Source organism: Xenopus laevis, chromosome 2S (assembly GCF_017654675.1).
Source record: "Xenopus laevis strain J_2021 chromosome 2S, Xenopus_laevis_v10.1, whole genome shotgun sequence".
In the NCBI taxonomy this organism is placed as follows: Eukaryota; Metazoa; Chordata; class Amphibia; order Anura; family Pipidae; genus Xenopus; species Xenopus laevis.
In genome coordinates this window covers 23,615,454-23,639,182 of record NC_054374.1, presented here as the reverse complement: position 1 = coordinate 23,639,182, position 23,729 = coordinate 23,615,454, and the positions used below count along the sequence as shown (strand labels likewise).

The 23,729-nt window shown below is 38.9% G+C and overlaps 1 long non-coding RNA gene across 1 annotated transcript; it reads left to right on the top strand.

Annotated features, from left to right (window-relative positions):
* The first annotated feature begins 5,912 nt into the window (after nucleotides 1–5,912).
* LOC121400419 lies at nucleotides 5,913–22,508 on the top strand. Its single transcript, XR_005965744.1, has 7 exons — nucleotides 5,913–5,938; nucleotides 6,861–6,881; nucleotides 19,595–19,618; nucleotides 20,402–20,419; nucleotides 20,560–20,580; nucleotides 21,523–21,543; nucleotides 22,487–22,508. It is a non-coding gene; the product is annotated as an uncharacterized LOC121400419 (long non-coding RNA).
* The last annotated feature ends 1,221 nt before the right edge of the window (nucleotides 22,509–23,729 follow it).

Here is a 23,729-nt window from a genome sequence, read left to right as displayed (position 1 = left end):
TTGTTGCACTTACAAAATTTGGACTTCAATGCCATGTTCAAATTTTTTGCCATTTTGAAAATGCTTCACTAATTTTCCTTGAAGCAAAATGGAACAGATTCGCTCATCGCTAATATTTACTAATCACCATGACATAGCGTGACCATATAAAGGAATGAGTCTAAGGACTTCATAGAACTATGTGCCTTCTTGTTACCCCCAAAGTATGTAATATGAAAAAAAACTTTTACGGACGGTACTGTGTTTTTAAACTTTTTGGTGTCCAAAACGTGTCTACTGTGTGCTTTAGATGAGGCTTAACAAGGGATCTATAGCGGGATCAAAATATATTTTCTTTATTTATAAGTTTAAAAAGACACAACACTTTCTATAGTTGGTTATCCAGAGATCCAGCCAACACAGGCCTGAAATACAAGTCTAATAAGTATACAACTAGGATTCATTCTTTTGCCTTTCCTTGAATTTACTGCTAATGAACTTCAGTTCACCATATATTTCCCTACATTGCAGCATCATTGCGGCTGAGTAGACTTGAATCTGTATAACAATGTATTTTTGTAACCTTAATTATAAGGTTTAATGCCTAACTATATTTAGTTTCATGAAAACGATTTATTTCAACAATACTCCATTTTTATCTATACTTTATTTATTATTCTAGCTGCAACAACAACTACTGAAGGTAAGGGTTATGCATAATTTGTCTCTTATAAAGATCTTTCATTCCATCATGGTTTTCACATTGTTCGGGGGTCCACCTCGAGTCGTATGACTGTTCATTTGACAACAAAAATTTAGAGGATATTGTTTCTTGAACTAAGCGGTGCAAAAACAAAAATGAAAAGTTGACATGAGAAAAATCGCCCATTCACTTTATTGCACTTGGACAAAAAGTTGGTGAGACAAAAAGTTGCTACAAGGAAAACACCCATTGATTTTAATGCATTTGTAGTGAGAAAAAAATTGTTGTACATAAAAATTTGGACTTCAATGCCATGTTCAAATTTTTTTCCATTTTGAAAATGCTTCACTAATTTTCCTCAAAGCAAAATGGAACAGATTCGATCAACGCCAATATTTACTAATCACCATGACATAGCGTGACCATATAAAGGAATGAGTCTAAGGACTTCATAGAACTATGTGCCTTCTTGTTACCCCCAAAGAATGTAATATGAAAAAGAAAATTTTTATGGACGGTACTGTGTTTTTAAAATTTTTGGTGTCCAAAACATGTCTACTGTGTGCTTTAGATGAGGCTTAGCAAGGGATCTATAGCGGGATCAAATTATATTTTCTTTATTTATATGTTTAAAAAAACACAACACTTTCTAGGGTTGGTTTTCCAGAGATCCAGCCAACACAGGCCTGAAATACAAGTCTAATAAGTGTACAACTAGGATTCATTCTTTTGCCTTTCCTTGCATTTACTGCTAATGAACTTCAGTTCACCATATATTTTCTTAGATTGCAGCATCATTGCGGCTGAGTAGACTTTAATCTGTATAACAATGTATTTTTGTAACCTTAATTATAAGGTTTAATGCCTAACTAAATTTACTTTCATGAAAACGATTTATTTCAACGATACTTCATTTGTATCTATACTTTATTTATTATTCTAGCTACAGCAGCAACAACTACTGAAGGTAAGGGTTATGCATAATTTGTCTCTTATAAAGATCTTTCATTCCATCATGGTTTTCACATTGTTTCGGGGTCCACCTCGAGTCGTATGACTGTTCATTTGACAACAAAAATTTTGAGGATATTATTTCTTGAACTAATCGGTGCAAAAACAAAAATGAAAAGATGACATGAGAAAAATCGCCCATTCACTTTATTGCACTTGGACAAAAAGTTGCTACAAGGAAAACACCCATTGATTTTAATGCATTTGTAGTGAGAAAAAAATTGTTGTTCATAAAAAATTTGGACTTCAATGCCATGTTCAAATTTTTTTCCATTTTGAAAATGCTTCACTAATTTTCCTCGAAGCAAAATGGAAAAGATTCGATCAACGCCAATATTTACTAATCACCATGACATAACGTGACCATATAAAGGAATGAGACTAAGACTTCATAGAACTATGTGCCTTCTTGTTACCCCCAAAGCATGTAATATGAAAAAAAAAATTATGGACGGTACTGTGTTTTTAAACTTTTTGGTGTCCAAAACATGTCTACTGTGTGCTTTAGATGAGGCTTAACAAGGGATCCATAGTGGGATCAAATTATATTTTCTTTATTTTTAAGTTTAAAAAGACACAACACTTTCTATAGTTGGTTTTCCAGAGTTCCAGCCAACACAGGCCTGAAATACAAGTCTAATAAGTGTACAACTAGGATTCATTCTTTTGCCTTTCCTTGCATTTACTGCTAATGAATTTCAGTTCACCATATATTTCCCTACATTGCAGCATCATTGCGGCTGAGTAGACTTGAATCTGTATAACAATGTGTTTTTGTAACCTTAATTATAAGGTTTAATGCCTAACTATATTTACTTTCATGAAAACGATTTATTTCAACGATACTTCATTTGTATCTATACTTTATTTATTATTCTAGCTACAACAACTACTGAAGGTAAGGGTTATGCATAATTTGTCTCTTATAAAGATCTTTCATTCCATCATGGTTTTTACATTGTTCGGGGTCTACCTCGAGTCGTATGACTGTTCATTTGACAACAAAAATTTAGAGGATATTATTTCTTGAACTAATCGGTGCAAAAACAAAAATGAAAAGTTGACATGAGAAAAATCACCCATTCACTTTATTGCACTAGGACAAAAAGTTGCTACAAGGAAAACACCCTTTGACTTGAATGCATTTGTAGTTAGAAAAAAATTGTTGCACATAAGAAATTTGGACTTCAATGCCATGTTCAAATTTTCTGCCATTTTGAAAATGCTTCACTAATTTATCTCAAAGCAAAATGGAACAGAATCGCTCAACACTAATATTTACTAATCACCATGACATAGCGTGACCATATAAAGGAATGAGACTAAGGACTTCATAGAACTATGTGCCTTCTTGTTACCCCCAAAGTATGTAATATGAAAAAAAACTTTTATGGACGGTACTGTGTTTTTAAACTTTTTGGTGTCCAAAACGTGTCTACTGTGTGCTTTAGATGAGGCTTAACAAGGGATCTATAGCGGGATCAAATTATATTTTCTTTATTTATAAGTTTAAAAAGACACAACACTTTCTATAATTGGTTATCCAGAGATCCAGCCAACACAGGCCTGAAATACAAGTCTAATAAGTGTACAACTAGGATTCATTCTTTTGCCTTTCCTTGCATTTACTGCCTTTCCTTGCATTTACTGCTAATGAACTTCAGTTCACCATATATTTCCCTACATTTCAGCATAATTGCGGCTGAGTAGACTTGAATCTGTATAACAATGTATTTTTGTAACCTTAATTATAAGGTTTAAAGGAGAAGGAAAGCTACGGAGGCATTTTATTGCCAATAGATTAGCTGCAATAGTGCAAGCTAGAATGCTATATTTATTATGTAGAATGTTTTACCATACCTGAGTAAAAAGCTCTAGAAACTCTCTGTTTGTTTAGGATAGGAGCTGCAGTATTAACATGGTGTGACATCACTTCCTCCCTGAGTCTCTCCCTGCTCTAGGCTCAGATTACAGTAGAGAAGGGAGGGGGGGGGAAGAGGAGCAAACTGAGCATGCTCTTGCCCAGGGCAATGAGGTTTAAGCTGGAAACAGGAAGTCTGATACAGAAGCCCATGTATACACAATAGAAGGAAAGAAAAGCAGTGTTTCTTTTGACAGGGGACTCAGAGCAACATTACTTTGGGGATTTACTGGTATATTTAGATGGACCTTTCTGATAAGGCTTACTTAGTTTTAATCTTTCCTTCTCCTTTAATGCCTAACTATATTTACTTTCATGAAAACAATTTATTTCAACGATACTTCATTTGTATCTATACTTTATTTATTATTCTAGCTTCAACAACTACTGAAGGTAAGGCTTATGCATAATTTGTCTCTTATAAAGATCTTTCATTCCATCATGATTTTCACATTGTTCGGGGGTCCACCTCGAGTCGTATGACTGTTCATTTGACAACAAAAATTTAGAGGATATTATTTCTTTAACTAATCGGTGCAAAAACAAAAATGAAAAGTTGACATGAGAAAAATCGCACATTCACTTTATTGCACTTGGACAAAAAGTTGCTGAGACAAAAAGTCGCTACAATGAAAACACCCATTGACTTTAATGCATTTGTAGTGAGAAAAAAATTGTTGCACTTACAAAATTTGGACTTCAATGCCATGTTCAAATTTTTTGCCATTTTGAAAATGCTTCACTAATTTTCCTTGAAGCAAAATGGAACAGATTCGCTCATCGCTAATATTTACTAATCACCATGACATAGCGTGACCATATAAAGGAATGAGTCTAAGGACTTCATAGAACTATGTGCCTTCTTGTTACCCCCAAAGTATGTAATATGAAAAAAAACTTTTACGGACGGTACTGTGTTTTTAAACTTTTTGGTGTCCAAAACGTGTCTACTGTGTGCTTTAGATGAGGCTTAACAAGGGATCTATAGCGGGATCAAAATATATTTTCTTTATTTATAAGTTTAAAAAGACACAACACTTTCTATAGTTGGTTATCCAGAGATCCAGCCAACACAGGCCTGAAATACAAGTCTAATAAGTATACAACTAGGATTCATTCTTTTGCCTTTCCTTGAATTTACTGCTAATGAACTTCAGTTCACCATATATTTCCCTACATTGCAGCATCATTGCGGCTGAGTAGACTTGAATCTGTATAACAATGTATTTTTGTAACCTTAATTATAAGGTTTAATGCCTAACTATATTTAGTTTCATGAAAACGATTTATTTCAACAATACTCCATTTTTATCTATACTTTATTTATTATTCTAGCTGCAACAACAACTACTGAAGGTAAGGGTTATGCATAATTTGTCTCTTATAAAGATCTTTCATTCCATCATGGTTTTCACATTGTTCGGGGGTCCACCTCGAGTCGTATGACTGTTCATTTGACAACAAAAATTTAGAGGATATTGTTTCTTGAACTAAGCGGTGCAAAAACAAAAATGAAAAGTTGACATGAGAAAAATCGCCCATTCACTTTATTGCACTTGGACAAAAAGTTGGTGAGACAAAAAGTTGCTACAAGGAAAACACCCATTGATTTTAATGCATTTGTAGTGAGAAAAAAATTGTTGTACATAAAAAATTTGGACTTCAATGCCATGTTCAAATTTTTTTCCATTTTGAAAATGCTTCACTAATTTTCCTCAAAGCAAAATGGAACAGATTCGATCAACGCCAATATTTACTAATCACCATGACATAGCGTGACCATATAAAGGAATGAGTCTAAGGACTTCATAGAACTATGTGCCTTCTTGTTACCCCCAAAGAATGTAATATGAAAAAGAAAATTTTTATGGACGGTACTGTGTTTTTAAAATTTTTGGTGTCCAAAACATGTCTACTGTGTGCTTTAGATGAGGCTTAGCAAGGGATCTATAGCGGGATCAAATTATATTTTCTTTATTTATAAGTTTAAAAAAACACAACACTTTCTAGAGTTGGTTTTCCAGAGATCCAGCCAACACAGGCCTGAAATACAAGTCTAATAAGTGTACAACTAGGATTCATTCTTTTGCCTTTCCTTGCATTTACTGCTAATGAACTTCAGTTCACCATATATTTTCCTAGATTGCAGCATCATTGCGGCTGAGTAGACTTGAATCTGTATAACAATGTATTTTTGTAACCTTAATTATAAGGTTTAATGCCTAACTAAATTTACTTTCATGAAAACGATTTATTTCAACGATACTTCATTTGTATCTATACTTTATTTATTATTCTAGCTACAGCAGCAACAACTACTGAAGGTAAGGGTTATGCATAATTTGTCTCTTATAAAGATCTTTCATTCCATCATGGTTTTCACATTGTTTCGGGGTCCACCTCGAGTCGTATGACTGTTCATTTGACAACAAAAATTTAGAGGATATTATTTCTTGAACTAATCGGTGCAAAAACAAAAATGAAAAGATGACATGAGAAAAATCGCCCATTCACTTTATTGCACTTGGACAAAAAGTTGCTACAAGGAAAACACCCTTTGATTTTAATGCATTTGTAGTGAGAAAAAAATTGTTGTTCATAAAAAATTTGGACTTCAATGCCATGTTCAAATTTTTTTCCATTTTGAAAATGCTTCACTAATTTTCCTCGAAGCAAAATGGAAAAGATTCGATCAACGCCAATATTTACTAATCACCATGACATAACGTGACCATATAAAGGAATGAGACTAAGACTTCATAGAACTATGTGCCTTCTTGTTACCCCCAAAGCATGTAATATGAAAAAAAAATTATGGACGGTACTGTGTTTTTAAACTTTTTGGTGTCCAAAACATGTCTACTGTGTGCTTTAGATGAGGCTTAACAAGGGATCCATAGTGGGATCAAATTATATTTTCTTTATTTTTAAGTTTAAAAAGACACAACACTTTCTATAGTTGGTTTTCCAGAGTTCCAGCCAACACAGGCCTGAAATACAAGTCTAATAAGTGTACAACTAGGATTCATTCTTTTGCCTTTCCTTGCATTTACTGCTAATGAATTTCAGTTCACCATATATTTCCCTACATTGCAGCATCATTGCGGCTGAGTAGACTTGAATCTGTATAACAATGTGTTTTTGTAACCTTAATTATAAGGTTTAATGCCTAACTATATTTACTTCATGAAAACGATTTATTTCAACGATACTTCATTTGTATCTATACTTTATTTATTATTCTAGCTGCAACAACAACTACTGAAGGTAAGGGTTATGCATAATTTGTCTCTTATAAAGATCTTTCATTCCATCATGGTTTTTACATTGTTCGGGGTCTACCTCGAGTCGTATGACTGTTCATTTGACAACAAAAATTTAGAGGATATTGTTTCTTGAACTAAGCGGTGCAAAAACATAAATGAAAAGTTGACATGAGAAAAATCGCCCATTCACTTTATTGCACTTGGACAAAAAGTTGCTACAAGGAAAACACCCATTGATTTTAATGCATTTGTAGTGAGAAAAAAATTGTTGTACATAAAAAATTTGGACTTCAATGCCATGTTCAAATTTTTTTCCATTTTGAAAATGCTTCACTAATTTTCCTCAAAGCAAAATGGAACAGATTCGATCAACGCCAATATTTACTAATCACCATGACATAGCGTGACCATATAAAGGAATGAGTCTAAGGACTTCATAGAACTATGTGCCTTCTTTTTTTTTTAAACTTAATTTTTTTGAATTTTCAAAATGCAATTATTACATGTGACATAGATGACATTATCACTTTCCATCTACCATTTATACATTTCATGCGGTAAGCAGTCATCACAGATCAAATTCGCGTATAATATCAATTCTCACAAAAAAGAAAAAGAATGAAAGAAAAACAAAACAGAAAAACAAGGAATTGCAGATTGTGAACAGAGAAGGGTTCAGTTTTGACAAAGTGGACACCTAATTATATCGGTTCTAGTTATTCAGTAATTTCAGTGATCAGGGGGGGAAGGAAAAGATCCAGTTTCCCCATATTTCATCAAATTGAGGGAGCGATCTGTTGCATAGGGCCGCAAGATACTCCATCCGTTTCACCTCCTCTATTTTATCCTTCAATTCCCTTTCCTGTGGGGTGGCTTTTTGCTTCCATTTTTGACAGATCAGCCTCCTGGCTGCCGATAGGAGATGATTCATTAACTTCCTGGCTGCCTTAGTGAGATTAAGATTAGGTTTCCCCAAGAGAAGAGTCCATGGCTCCCTTTGTATAGTGGTGCGTAACACTGTTTGCAAAAGTGTTCTCACCATGTCCCAGTAGGGTATAATCCTGGGGCAGTCCCATAAAATATGTGGCAGTGTCCCCCTTTGCCCACAATCCCGCCAACATCTATCTGGGGTTGATGGGTAGATTCTATGGAGTTTCTCCGTGGTATAGTACCAGTTCAACAGAATCTTATAAATATTTTCTTTATATTGGACACAAGTTGAGCTTTTCTTAGCATTATCCCATATACCTTCCCAGTTTCTATAACTTATCTCTGCCGGGAAGTTATCCTCCCAATATTTCATATATTTATGTTTCGGGAAGTCATCAATGGGCAACTGTATCAATACATCATAGATATGAGATATAACCTGTTTTTGACCTGGGCCCGTGTAACATAGTTTTTCAAAGGAAGAGAAAGCCTGCTTCGTACTCGTTTTCATTTGGGGTCTAAGATAGTGTGAGACTTGCAGGTACTGGTAAAGGGGGATATCCACGTTCCCAGATCTTGTTTTCAAAGTTGCTAAGTCCACGGGCATTCGCTTAACAAAGTCCCATAGATCCCAGATATGGAATACAGTAGGATGGCCCCAGTTCTGCCCAAAATCTAGGTTACAACCCGGGGGAAATTCTGGATTCCCTAATATGCTCCGTAAGGGGGAGGACTGGGATTGTAAGGTATGTTGGGACTGGGCTGCCTTCCATATTTTTCTGGTAAAGTCGATAGTATGTAGAGGGTAGGTCGTCCCTTTCGGTATCCCTCCCGAACCCCATACCATGTTGGTCAGATGAAATGGGCAGACAGCTGCACCCTCCAGTTCGGACCATTTATTGATATGGCTACTAGCTGTCCAGTGAATCAGTTGCCTGACATGCCCAATAATATTTTTTAATGTCCGGGACTGAGAGACCGCCCTGCGACAACTTCCTGAGTAGCACATCTTTATTAATTCTGGGTTTACGGTAAGCCCATATAAATTTAGTAAACATGGATTGTATGTTTTTCAAAGTTACAGTGGGCACTTCAATGGGGAGCGTTTCAAATAGGTACAACCAGTAAACCCCCGATTCTCTAAAGAATCGTTAATGAAAGAATGGTAACAACAGTGAGGCAGCAAAATGCGATGGGTGCTGATTCACTCGGCATCCCCAGGCAGCAACTGGCGACGCTAATTTGTGGGGATGTAGAGTGAATCTGTGCCTATTGCTTGTTATTACCTATCTGCTATTAGAATTCTTAAATTTTGAGTTTATTGGTAGTAAAGTGTTACTGAAAAATTTCTTTATAAACAACATTTTTTGTGAAAATGTTCTCCTGTCCTTGAATGAGTTCTCCCTGGTGAGCTGTACTTAAAATCTTGACTTTAACATCAGATGAACGCTGCACTCTTGAAAATGCAACATAAAGTTGACCATGACCAAACACAGGCTCAGATAGGTAAATGCCGACTTTATCCAATGTTTGTCCTTGTGATTTGTTGATTGTCATGGCAAATGCAGCCTTAATGGGGAATTGTCGTCGTTTAAGTTTAAAAGGTAATTCCTGGTCAGAACTGGTAAGGTCAATTCTGGGAATCAAAACAGTATCACCGCTATGGGATCCTGTAAGCACTTCTGCCTTGATAACATTTTGTCTCATGCTCTTCACAACCAACCGTGTACCGTTACATAAACCTTGCTTAGTGTTAGGGTAGGGGCACACGGCGCGATTTCGCCGCGATTCTGCGCTGGGCGAGTTGTCGCTGCGTTTTTTAAGCCGAAATAGCTTTGCTAACTTTGGCGCTGGCGTCAATGCAAATCGCGGCGAAATCGCTGCGCTAATTCACACGCGGCGATTCTTTTTCTACTGTCGCCCGGAAACGCTCAGCGAGGCAACTTCGGACGACAATAGAAAACGAATCGCCGCGTGTGAATTAGCGCAGCGATTTTGCCGCGATTTGCATTGACGCCAGCGCCAAAGTTAGCAAAGCTATTTCGGCTTAAAAAACGCAGCGACAACTCGCTTAGCGCAGAATCGCGGCGAAATCGCGCCGTGTGCCCCTACCCTTAAGGTTTCTTAACAGCATGACTATTGTTCCTACTTTGAGTATAAGATTGTGTTGTGGTAATCCAGCATTGTTGATAGTGTTTAAATATTCTAATGGGAAGTTAAGTTTCTCACTTTCGTCTTCAGAATCAATACAGTCAGTACTCAGAAAGACACAGCTTTGTCCAGGAAGTAATGCAATCACTTGGTTGTTTATCATGTCAACATCAATATTTTTTGGAGATAATATAGCCCGTTTTGCTAAAAATGGCCACCCACGCAGGTACGCAACCGGTTCCCCTCCTAGAGTGACGCTAGCGCCGCCATTAGACAAACTTGCAAAGGAGTAGCAAGATGGCCGACGCTTATACAGACTTTAGTGGGCGGATGACAAACTCACAGAGGAGTAGCAAGATGGCCGACGCTTATACAGACTTTCGTGCAGGTACGCAACCGGTTCCCCTCCTAGAGTGACGCTAGCGCCGCCATTAGACAAACTTGCAAAGGAGTAGCAAGATGGCCGATGCTTATACAGACTTTAGTGGGCGGATGACAAACGCGCAGAGGAGTAGCAAGATGGCCGACGCTTATACAGACTTTAGTGGGCGGATTTGGCAGTGGGCGGATGACAAAGTCGCAGAGGAGTAGCAAGATGGCCGACGCTTATACAGACTTTCGTGCAGGTACGCAACCGGTTCCCCTAGTGTGACGGTGAGCGCATCTGCCTCCCTAGATCCTAACCTTCCAGCGGTCGCCGCCTGAGTGAGCAGGAAAGAAGATGCGGCGGGAGGCAGAAGGAGACGGTGAGCGCATCTGCCTCCCTAGATCCTAACCTTCCAGCGCATCTGCCTCCCCGATCCTAACCTGTTCTGATCCTAACCTTCCAGCACATCTGCTAATCGAAGGCCGCATCTATGTATTTCGGCTGAAGTTGCGCGCGCATCTCATAGATCCTAACCGAAGTTGCGTGCGCATCTGCCTCCCCTCCACTCGGGACATAGATAGGCCTTCGGTTAGTATATAGGATAAGCGCGGTAACACGTTCATTTTTATAGAAGCCATTCTCCCAAACCAAGACAAAGTGCCCCTATTCCACCTTTCCAGATCCTTTCTAATTTGATGTAAAAGAGGGGGAAAATTACAGGCATAAAGATTTTCATATTTCTTAGATATGTGGATTCCCAGATATTTGATTGAGTCAGATTTCCATGCATAGTTGAAGTTTAATTGCAGGGTCTTCAACATATGTTGTGGAAAGTGTAGCGGAAGGGCCTCAGTCTTATGCTCATTAATCTTATACCCTGAAAAGGAACCATATTCCTGAAGCGTTTTATGTAAGTTTGGGAGGGATGTATACGGTTGAGTAAGCGTCAGAAGGACGTCGTCCGCAAACAGGGAAAGTTTATAGGATTTATGCGGAAATCGGATCCCCTTGACATCTGGATTATGTCTTATGGCTACTGCCAGTGGTTCTATGCATAATGCGTAGAGAAGGGGCGATAGAGGGCATCCCTGTCTAGTACCATTAGTGATTCTGAACTCAGTGGAGAGGTTATTATTTATTTTGACAGCCGCTGTAGGTTGACTGTATAAGGCTCCCACTGCCAGGAGGAAATTCCCCTCAAAACCCATTAACTCTAACAAAGCCATCATATAATTCCAGTCTAGACGATCGAAAGCCTTCTCCGCATCTAGACTTAACAGTAGCGTAGGTTGAGGGTTGGCATTTACCACATCGATTAGGTCAACAGTCCTTCTAGTATTATCACCTGCTTGTCGGGTCATTATAAATCCCACCTGATCACTATCTATGAGGCGGGGCAAAATATGGACCAGTCTGTTTGCCAGAATCTTACTAAATATCTTTAGATCCACATTGATCAGGGATATGGGCCTATAATTAGTACATTCTAGGGGATCTTTCCTTTCTTTGTGTATTAAAGTGATATGAGAGAGGGCCATAGTTTGAGGTATAGTACTCCCCTTTCAGAACCCATTGTACAAGTCTAATAGATGTGGAGTGAGAATGGATTGAAATGTCTTGTAATAGCCATAGGAGAAACCATCAGGTCCCGGAGTTTTTTTCCCTGGGGCATCCTTAAGGACCTGGGCTATTTCCGCTTCACTTATATCTTGGTTGAGAGGTGGTTTATCTCCTTCTAGGAGGGTAGTCAGGGCATCTTTTGGTAGCCAGGCTTTCAGTTTAGTCTTGAGTACCCTCCTAAGTTGAGGTACATCCCTTTGCGAATGAGGATCTAGATTATAGAGGGATTTATAATAGTGGTAGAAGACCTCAGTGATATTCTCAGTGGTATGTTCTAACTTCCCTTGCTTATTTCTAATAGACATTATTCCCCTGGCCAGTTTTTGGTCCCTCAGTTTTTTTGCCAGTAGGGTGTGGGCTTTATTCCCATATTCATAGTATGTATGCTTGGTCCAGGTCATCAGTTTCTCTATCTGAGTAATATCTAGGTCTTTCAATTGATTTCTATAAGAAATTACTTTGGTCAGTTTGGCTATGGTAGGTCTTTCGTAGAGCCGTTTTTCCGCTTCCCTAAGGGCCTTCGTTAATCCTAATCTGGTGGATTCCATATCCTTTTTACGTCTGGAGGCTTTTGCTATAAATTCTCCCCGGATTACTGCTTTATGGGCCTCCCATATTATTGCTTTAGAAGTAACTGAATCTTTGTTCAATACGAAAAATTCCTTTAGCGCTTTCTCAATCTGAGATTTAGTTTGCTCATCGCTCAATAGGGTGTCATTTAACCTCCAAAAATATGCTTTTGGTTTGGGTCGTGCAAACTGAATAACTAATTCAATGGGAGCATGATCCGACCACGTAATATGATGTATCTCGGTAGAATACGTAAACCTCATAGCAGCTTGATTCAGGAAGACATAATCAATGCGGGTGTGGGTGTCATGCGGAGGGGAATAAAATGTATATGCCCTTTCTTTTGGATGCTGGATGCGCCAGGGGTCATAGAGCTTTTTGGTTCTAATTTGCTGCCGAAAGGCCTTGGCTATGTGCTCTGCTTGGGTTGTACATTTAGACCTATCCCGGATTGCTGACCAGGCCATATTAAAATCCCCTGCAATAATCAAAGGGGTGTTCGTTGAGTAAGTTAGTTTAGCCAACACCTTCTCTAGATATCGACTTTGACCACTGTTCGGACAGTACACATTTACCAGAACAATCTCCATGTTCTCTATCACGCCCCTCAAAATCAAAAATCTCCCGTGTGGATCCTTAAGGGTCTCTATTGGGGAAAAGGGTAGATTTTTATGAAATAGGATGGCTACCCCTGCTTTCTTAGTGTGACCTGAGGCGTAGTGGATCTGAGGGTAAAGTTTTGATGAAATACTATTCGATTTCAACTTAGAGAAATGAGTCTCTTGTAAGAAGACAATGTCAGCTTGGTGACATTTGGCCTCTCTTAGGGTTAAATATCGTTTACGCGGCGTATTGAGGCCTTTGACATTCAGTGATATCAGTTTAGGCATATTTCAAGTCCCAGAGGAAAAGGTTCTATATTTACCCTCAGATTCACCAGATAATGGCGCCATCATTCCCAATAAAATTGAGATACAATCCTGAACACAACCTGCTTCAACATTTGCAAACAAAACACAAAATTGTGAACATTCAAACAAAAAAACATAATACGCTGTGGTGGGGTTGTAGGGGCATATGTACTCTAAGCAGATGATCACCGTTAGGGTAGTGACTATTGCAGTGGTACAGATGTTGTGTCCCCATTGTATCCCCAGCGTCCAAGGGTGTGTCCAAACGGCACGTTAGATCCATGGGGGGTGGCGGGGTCATGAAGCAACAGAGTGGGCGAGGGCTGGGGGGGGGCAATAAGGAAAAGTAATTAGAAAATCAGCCAGGTACAGTTAGTATCATCATAGTTACCACTGTCGGTAACGGAGAGCTGGGTGTAGCTTCACAGTGAGCCGCGAAGTCAGGATGGCTGGGGTACTTCCTTGCCCTTCCTTGGGGTCGGGAGCTGCGTTGGAGGAGGTCGGTGTCTCTTTCGGTATGCTTCTTGCCATTGAGGTCTTTGTGGCATCGGTGGTGGTGATTGTATATCCTGCCAGTCTGGTAAGTCCATCTCCGGTAGATCCCAAGTGTTGAGGAATGGCTGCAAATCTTTGTGTGTTTTCAGGATTGCAGCTTTGCCTTGGGCTCTGGCTGTCAGTTGAAAAGGATAACCCCCAAACCAGCGTCAGGCAAAATTCTACAACATGCTTTTTAAAACAATAGATAAAGCTGCCACCGGTCCGCTCATCATTGGAGGCGACTTCAATGTCCCACTGAACTATGAGATAGACACGAGTATATCCAGGTCAGCCTCTAGTCCTCGGGGCATCGTCTCCCAGGCCAAAACACTGAAAAAACTCCTGTCACAACGGGCGCTTTACGATGTATGGAGAACACAACATACCTCGGAAAGAGACTATACCTTTTTCTCCCATGTTCATGTTAAATATTCTCGGATAGACTATTTTCTGGTTGACAAAACCGTATTGCAAGCTGTAACAAGTTCTGGAATTGGAATCAACACTTGGGCCGACCACGCTCCAATAACCATAGAACTTGATATTAACCAATACTTGAGGTCCCGTCCGCATTGGCGTCTCAACGACTCCCTTCTGCACAACCACTCAAACTTAGAGCTTTGTAAGACGGTTTTGCGTGATTATTTTCATATGAACGGCACTCCAATTGTTTCCCAAGCTACGCTGTGGTGTGCCCATAAAGCGGTCATTAGAGGTCATTTAATTAAAATTGCTGCTTCTACCAAACGCAACAATGAAGCCGCCATGAAACACCTTACACAACAACTTTCCAACTTAGAGGCCTTGAACAAACAATACCCGACCCGCACTAGATCAAAATTTATTCAAGAGTTGAGAAACCAAATATTATGCCTAGATAATAAAAAAGTAGAATGGCAACTCCGACGCCTGAACCTCCATAAGTACACCAAAGGCAACAAAGCCAGCAGGCTACTGGCCACCACTATCAAGCAACGACAAATAGCCCATTCCATCGCTCAAGTAATGTCAGCTAAAGGCCAACCCATTACTAATCCGAAAGCGATAGCTAACAGATTCGCTGAATATTACGCCTCTTTATATAATCTTAAACATGATGCAGCAACGCCACAACCTTCCATGGAGGCCATTCATGCTTTCCTTGCAGCTGCTGATATACTGTACCACAACTCTCACGTTCACAGTTACAACAACTCAATGCAGATATTACAGTGGATGAGATAAAAGAGGCCATAAAATCCACCCCAACAGGGAAGGCACCAGGCCCTGATGGTCTCACCGCTGGCTATTATAAACATTTCCAAGACATACTGCTTCCACATCTCGTCACACTATTTAACTGTGTCCTACACGGTGGCTCCTTCCCTACTGAAATGTTATCGGCAACGATTACTACAATACCAAAACCGGGGGAAAATGCAGAAGAGTGTGCCAATTACAGACCCATTTCCCTATTAAATGCAGACCTCAAACTTTATGCTAAAGTAATCTCTTCTAGGTTGATGTTAATTATGCCCTCCTTACTGCACTTAGACCAAACTGGGTTTTTAAAGGGACGGCAGGGACCAGATAATACTAGGAAGTTGTTGGCATTAATAGAATTGTCTTCCAGGAGGAAAGAACCCACTGTGCTATTTAGTTTGGATGCCGAAAAGGCCTTTGACAGGGTTGACTGGGGATACCTTGATCAAACACTTCACTATTTTGGACTATGTGGCCCTATTAAACATGCAATCTTGTCCCTCTACTCCAACCCCACCGCACAAGTTAACAATATGGGATTCCTTTCCAGCCCCTTTCGGATTTCAAATGGCACTAGACAAGGGTGCCCCCTGTCGCCCTTAATCTTCAACTTAACTTTGGAACCACTTGCCAGGTCGATTCGGAAAGCGGTAGATGTTGCAGGCATACAGGTAGAAGGTATCACCCATAAGATGGCTATGTTTGCGGACGATATTATTCTCACCTTGACGAATCCAGAAGTATCATTACCGGCAGCTATTCGAATTATACAAGATTTTAGTGCAATTTCCTATTACAAGCTCAATGATTCCAAATCGCAGATCCTTCCACTGGGGATGTCCCCTATTGCTGTAGCACGCTTGCAGGCAAACCATCCATTTCAATGGCAGTCCCATTCCATAACTTACCTGGGAATCGAATTAAGCAGTTCTATATCCAAGACTTACGACGCCAATTACCCTAAGATGCTGAGTACAGCACAAGATCTTTTGTCAAAGTGGGCCCCATTGTACACGTCTTGGCTTGGTAGGATTGCCACTGTCAAAATGATGATCTTACCCAAATTTATATACTTATTTCGGACTTTGCCCCTGATGGTTCCATGTCCCTACTTCCATAAAGCCCAACGAATAATCCAGACCTATATTTGGGCCAATCGAAGACCGAGAATCCAGCAAACATACCTTCAGAGAGCGACTGCTGCTGGGGGTTTTGGAGTCCCTAACTTGGAGGCCTACTACCAGGCAACGATCCTAGACCAAATCAGGGCGTGGAACCTTCCCGCTGACAATTTACACTGGCTGCAGTTGGAACAAGCTTCTATTAAACCGCTGCCGCTTAGAGGACTATTGTGGGTACACCCTCGAGCTCTCCCCATCAACCACATTCTAACCAATCATACCCTTCAGACGGCTTTACATATTTGGTCCAAAGTTAATGGTAAGCATTCCCTTATCCGGTCTCCAGCCCAAAAGGCGACTTTAGAGATGCTAGAGGTGGTTATCCCTCATCTTAATCTGTCGAGATGGCGTACTCACGGTGTGACAACCATTGGCCAACTATATGCGGACTCCTCTCTCAAGCCCTTTGACACACTGATGTTAGAGTTTGATATCCCAAGGCAGGAGTTCTATAAATATTTACAAATTCGGCACTTCTTGAAAAATACAGAGAACTTTGCTGGACTCCAACCTACCAGCTTTGAGAAGCTTGCTTCTCAGTATCCCCGTAGCAAACGTGGAATTGCCACAATCTACAAACTACTAACTGAATCGTCTACACTGGAGAAACCAGTTCACGTACGGAAATGGGAGCAGGAGCTAAACCTAGACTTGGACTTAGACCAATGGACCAAAATGGCTAATATGGCGTTTAAATATTCAAAATGCACTAATCATCTTGAAAATGCGAGGAAACTCTTCTATAGGTGGTACAAAACTCCGCACTTACTACATAAATACTACCCGGGTGCAACGTCTGCATGCTGGAGGGAATGCAACAGCATTGGAACTTTAACCCATATCTGGTGGCACTGTCCACGGATCTCTACTTTATGGTCCCATACTGAAGACATACTAAGGCAAGCAACTCTCTTAAATTTGAAATTGTCTCTACCATTAGCCTTGCTAAACCATAGTCTGGATACCTTCCCTAAAGCATTTCGACATCTTACATTTCATGTTTTAACAGCAGCCAGACTTTTGATACCAAAATACTGGAAGACAAAGAAAGTCCCTCATAAACAGGAATTCGTTGCACTTATAGACTCTAATCTTACGTATGAACAGCTGTCATTGGGGCCTGGTCAATTGAACAAAAATTGTATGCATTCCAAACACCTGTGGGAGAAATGGAAAACGTCCCACTACTTACCTCCTACTCCCTAATTTATGCAAGACTTCCCGGTTCCGCCAGGGCAATGGTTCTCCAGACAATGCATGATGCTCAAAGGAGAGTAAGGACACTATGTGACCCTCCATCCGCTGATGCCCGTCTCTTCATCCCCTACCTATGTCGGCGATGCCATATCCAGCTGGTGGCCACATCCCCTTCCACTTTCTTTCTTCCCCCTCTCTCTTACCTTTCTGCCTTTTCTATGTCTTTCTAACTATTTTTCCCTTCCATAGACATGGCTTTACCTACTGTTTTACAGATGATTCTGTCGCTGCTGGATTGTAAGAAATTTTATGATTCTATGTCTATTGGACTAACTTGTTAAACCCAATAAAAAATTTTCATATTAAAAAAAAAAGAAAAGGATAACCCCATCTGTAGGTTATCTGCTGTTCCTGAAGTTTTTCCAAAAGAGGTTTAAGCAATTTCCTCTTATAGAGTGTCTCTCTGGAGAGGTCAGGGAAAAAATGTAGTCTCACCCCATCGTAGACGAATTCTTTGGTCCTCCACGCTGTGTTCATGATCCTCTCTTTAAGGCTATAGTCGTGGACCCTGCAAATAATGTCTCTAGGGGCGTTATTAGCAAGACCTTTAGGTTTCAATGCTCTATGAGCACGGTCCAATAACACAGAGTCCGTGAGGGGTCTGTCCAGTAAAGTATTGACAATCAGTCTCACCGACTCTTTCAAATCTTCCCGATCCTCAGCTTCCGGGAGGCCCCTAATCCTGATGTTATTGCGCCTCTGTCGGTTCACCAGGTCCTCTACATGCGAACACAGGTTCTGTATCTGAGTTGATTGTTTCTGGACCATAGCACGGAGTTGGCTCACCGTGTCCAGTGTAGAGGCGTCTGTCTGCTCTAGTTCAGCAATCTGAGTCGCCATGTTTTGGAGATCGGATTTCACCTCCTGGATATCAGCCTTGTGAGCTTCCTCTATTTTCCGTATGAGCTGTTCCAGGTCCTTTTTAGTAGGCAATGTGCGGAGATGAGCCCTCAGATCCCATTCCTCATCATCACTCATGTCGTTAGGGGAGTCTTCTGACGTTGCGCTATTAATGGGCGCTTCTGACTGCACTTGCGTGTCAGCATGCATTCCACCCCGAGCAGGTTTCCCCTGGGGTTTATTCAGCTTTATATTGTTCGGGGTCTTTGATGGGAGGGATTGCTCCGCTGGAGGTGGAGGTGAGTGGGCAGCTCTCTGGGTCGGCGGGGACCAACTGACCTGGTCGGAATCACTACGATCTTCCGGTTCTGCGGCCTGGTCCGCCGCCGCCATTTTGGTTGCGTCTTTCCCGGTCCCCGCTCGATGTTGTTTTTTGAAAAGTTGCGCTATGGCGTTCCGGTCAGTAGCGGGTTGTTGACCGGGAGAAGCCTTGTGTTTCTTATGCTTCCCCATTTCGACAATGTCGCGCACTGTTGGCTGTATTAGATCGGGTTTAACAGTCTAAGCCCCCGGAGCCTCTGCAGGACGCGTCTCTATCCCTCCATGTCCAGGCCACGCCCCCTATGTGCCTTCTTGTTACCCCCAAAGAATGTAATATGAAAAAGAAAATTTTTATGGACGGTACTGTGTTTTTAAAATTTTTGGTGTCCAAAACATGTCTACTGTGTGCTTTAGATGAGGCTTAGCAAAGGGATCTATAGCGGGATCAAATTATATTTTCTTTATTTATAAGTTTAAAAAGACACAACACTTTCTAGAGTTGGTTTTCCAGAGATCCAGCCAACACAGGCCTGAAATACAAGTCTAATAAGTGTACAACTAGGATTCATTCTTTTGCCTTTCCTTGCATTTACTGCTAATGAACTTCAGTTCACCATATATTTTCCTAGATTGCAGCATCATTGCGGCTGAGTAGACTTTAATCTGTATAACAATGTATTTTTGTAACCTTAATTATAAGGTTTAATGCCTAACTAAATTTACTTTCATGAAAACGATTTATTTCAACGATACTTCATTTGTATCTATACTTTATTTATTATTCTAGCTACAGCAGCAACAACTACTGAAGGTAAGGGTTATGCATAATTTGTCTCTTATAAAGATCTTTCATTCCATCATGGTTTTCACATTGTTTCGGGGTCCACCTCGAGTCGTATGACTGTTCATTTGACAACAAAAATTTAGAGGATATTATTTCTTGAACTAATCGGTGCAACAACAAAAATGAAAAGTTGACATGAGAAAAATCGCCCATTCACTTTATAGCACTTGGACAAAAAGTTGCTGAGACAAAAACTTGCTACAAGGAAAACACCCATTGACTTTAATGCATTTGTAGTGAGAAAAAAATTGTTGCACATAAAAATTTGGACTTCAATGCCATGTTCAAATTTTTTGCCATTTTTAAAATGCTTCACTAATTTTCCTCGAAGCAAAATGGAACAGATTCGCTCATCGCTAATATTTACTAATCACCATGACATAGCATGACAATAAAAAGGAATGAGACTAAGGAATTCATAGAACTATGTGCCTTCTTGTTACCCCCAAAGTATGTAATATGAAAAAAAACTTTTATGGACGGTACTGTGTTTTTAAACTTTTTGGTGTCCAAAACTTGTCTACTGTGTGCTTTAGATGAGGCTTAACAAGGGATCTATAGCGGGATCAAATTATATCTTCTTTATTTATAAGTTTAAAAGGACACAACAATTTTTGTAGTTGGTTATCCAGAGATCCAGGAAACACAGGCCTGAAATACATGTCTAATAAGTGTACAACTAGGATTCATTCTTTTGCCTTTCCTTGCATTTACTGCTAATGAACTTCAGTTCACCATATATTTCCCTAGATTGCAGCATCATTGTGGGTGAGTAGACTTGAATCTGTTTAACAATGTATTTTTGTAACCTTAATTATAAGGTTTAATGCCTAACTAAATTTACTTTCATGAAAACGATTTGTTTCAACGATACTTCATTTGTATCTATACTTTATTTATTATTCTAGCTGCAACAACAACTACTGAAGGTAAGGGTTATGCATAATTTGTCTCGTATAAAGATCTTTCATTCCATCATGGTTTTCACATTGTTTTGGGGTCCACCTCGATTTGTATGACTGTTCATTTGACAACAAAAATTTAGAGGATATTATTTCTTGATATAATCAGTGCAAAAACAAAAATGAAAAGTTAACATGAGAAAAATCGCCCATTCACTTTATTTCACTTGGACAAAAAGCTGCTGAGACAAAAAGTCGCTACAAGGAACACACCCATTGACTTTAATGCATTTGTAGTGAGAAAAAAAATGTTGCACATAAAAATTTTGACTTCAATGCCATGTTCAAATGTTTGATCATTTTCAAAATGCTTCACTAATTTTCCTCGAAGCAAAATGGAACAGATTCGCTCAACGCTAATATTTACTAATCACCATGACATAGTGTGACCATATAAAGGAATGAGACTAAGGACTTCATAGAACTATGTGCCTTCTTGTTACCCCCAAAGAATGTAATATGAAAAAAAAAAATTTATGGACGGTACTGTGTTTTTAAACTTTTTGTTGTCCAAAACGTGTCTACTGTGTGCTTTAGATGAGGCTTAACAAGGGATCTATAGCGGGATCAAATTATATTTTTTTTATATATAAGTTTAAAAAGACACAACACTTTCTATAGTTGGTTATCCAGAGATCCAGCCAACACAGGCCTGAAATACAAGTATAATAAGTGTGCAACTAGGATTCATTCTTTTACCTTTCCTTGCATTTACTTCTAATGAATTTCAGTTCACCATATATTTCCCTACATTGCAGCATCATTGCGGCTGAGTAGACTTGAATCTGTATAACAATGTATTTTTGTAACCTTAATGATAAGGTTTAATGCCTAACTATATTTACTTTCATGAAAACAATTTATTTCAACGATACTTCATTTGTATCTATACTTTATTTATTATTCTAGCTGCAACAACAACTACTGAAGGTAAGGGTTATGCATAATTCGTCTCTTATAAAGATCTTTCATTCCATCATGGTTTTCACATTGTTCGGGGGTCCACCTCGAGTCGTCTGACTGTTCATTTGACAACAAAAATTTAGAGGATATTATTTCTTGAACTAATCGGTGCAAAAAGAAAAATGAAAAGTTGACATAAGAAAAATCGCCCATTCACTTTATTGCACTTGGACAAAAAGTTCCTGAGACAAAAAGTTGCGACAAGGAAAACACCCATTGACTTTAATGCATTTGTAGTGAGAAAAAAATTGTTGCACATAAAAAATTTTGACTTCAATGCCACGTTCAAATTTTTTGCCATTTTGAAAATGCTTCACTAATTTTCCTCGAAGCAAAGTGGAACAGATTCGCTCAACGCTAATATTTACTAATCACCATGACATAGCATAACCATAAAAAGGAATGAGACTAAGGAATTCATAGAACTTTGTGCCTTCTTGTTACCCCCAAAATATGTAATATGAAAGAAAACTTTTATGGACGGTACTGTGTTTTTAAACTTTTTGGTGTCCAAAACTTGTCTACTGTGTGCTTTAGATAAAGGATTAACAAGGGATCTATAGCGGGATCAAATTATATCTTCCTTATTTATAAGTTTAAAAGGACACAACACTTTCTATAGTTGGTTATCCAGAGATCCAGCCAACACAGGCCTGAAATACAAGTCTAATAAGTGTACAACTAGGATTCATTCTTTTGCCTTTCCTTGCATTTACTGCTAATGAACTTCAGTTCACCATATATTTCCCTAGATTGCAGCATCATTGCGGCTGAGTAGACTTGAATCTGTATAACAATGTATTTTTGTAACCTTAATTATAAGATTTAATGCCTAACTAAATTTACTTTCATGAAAACGATTTATTTCAACGATACTTCATTTGTATCTATACTTTATTTATTATTCTAGCTACAGCAACAACAACTACTGAAGGTAAGGGTTATGCATAATTTGTCTCTTATAAAGATCTTTCATTCCATCATGGTTTTCACATTGTTTGGGGGTCCACCTCGAGTCGTATGACTGTTCATTTTACAACAAAAATTTTGAGGATATTATTTCTTAATATAATCAGTGCAAAAACAAAAATGAAAAGTTGACATGAGAAAAATCGCCCGTTCACTTTATGGAACTTGGACAAAAAGTTGCTGAGACAAAAAGTCGCTACAAGGAAAACACCCATTGACTTTAATACATTTGTAGTGAGAAAAAAATTGTTGCAAATAAGAAATTTGGACTTCAATGCCATGTTCAAATTTTTGGCCATTTTGAAAATGCTTCACTAATTTTCCTCGAAGCAAAATGGAACAAATTCGCTCAACGCTAATATTTACTAATCACCATGACATAGTGTGACCATATAAAGGAATGAGACTAAGGACTTCATAGAACTATGTGCCTTCTTGTTACCCCCAAAGAATGTAATATGAAAAAAAAAAATTTATGGACGGTACTGTGTTTTTAAACTTTTTGTTGTCCAAAACGTGTCTACTGTGTGCTTTAGATGAGGCTTAACAAGGGATCTATAGCGGGATCAAATTATATTTTTTTTATATATAAGTTTAAAAAGACACAACACTTTCTATAGTTGGTTATCCAGAGATCCAGCCAACACAGGCCTGAAATACAAGTATAATAAGTGTACAACTAGGATTCATTCTTTTTCCTTTCCTTGCATTTACTTCTAATGAATTTCAGTTCACCATATATTTCCCTACATTGCAGCATCATTGCGGCTGAGTAGACTTGAATCTGTATAACAATGTATTTTTGTAACCTTAATGATAAGGTTTAATGCCTAACTATATTTACTTTCATGAAAACGATTTATTTCAACGATACTTCATTTGTATCTATACTTTATTTATTATTCTAGCTGCAACAACAACTACTGAAGGTAAGGGTTATGCATAATTCGTCTCTTATAAAGATCTTTCATTCCATCATGGTTTTCACATTGTTCGGGGGTCCACCTCGAGTCGTCTGACTGTTCATTTGACAACAAAAATTTAGAGGATATTATTTCTTGAACTAATCGGTGCAAAAAGAAAAATGAAAAGTTGACATGAGAAAAATCGCCCATTCACTTTATTGCACTTGGACAAAAAGTTCCTGAGACAAAAAGTTGCGACAAGGAAAACACCCATTGACT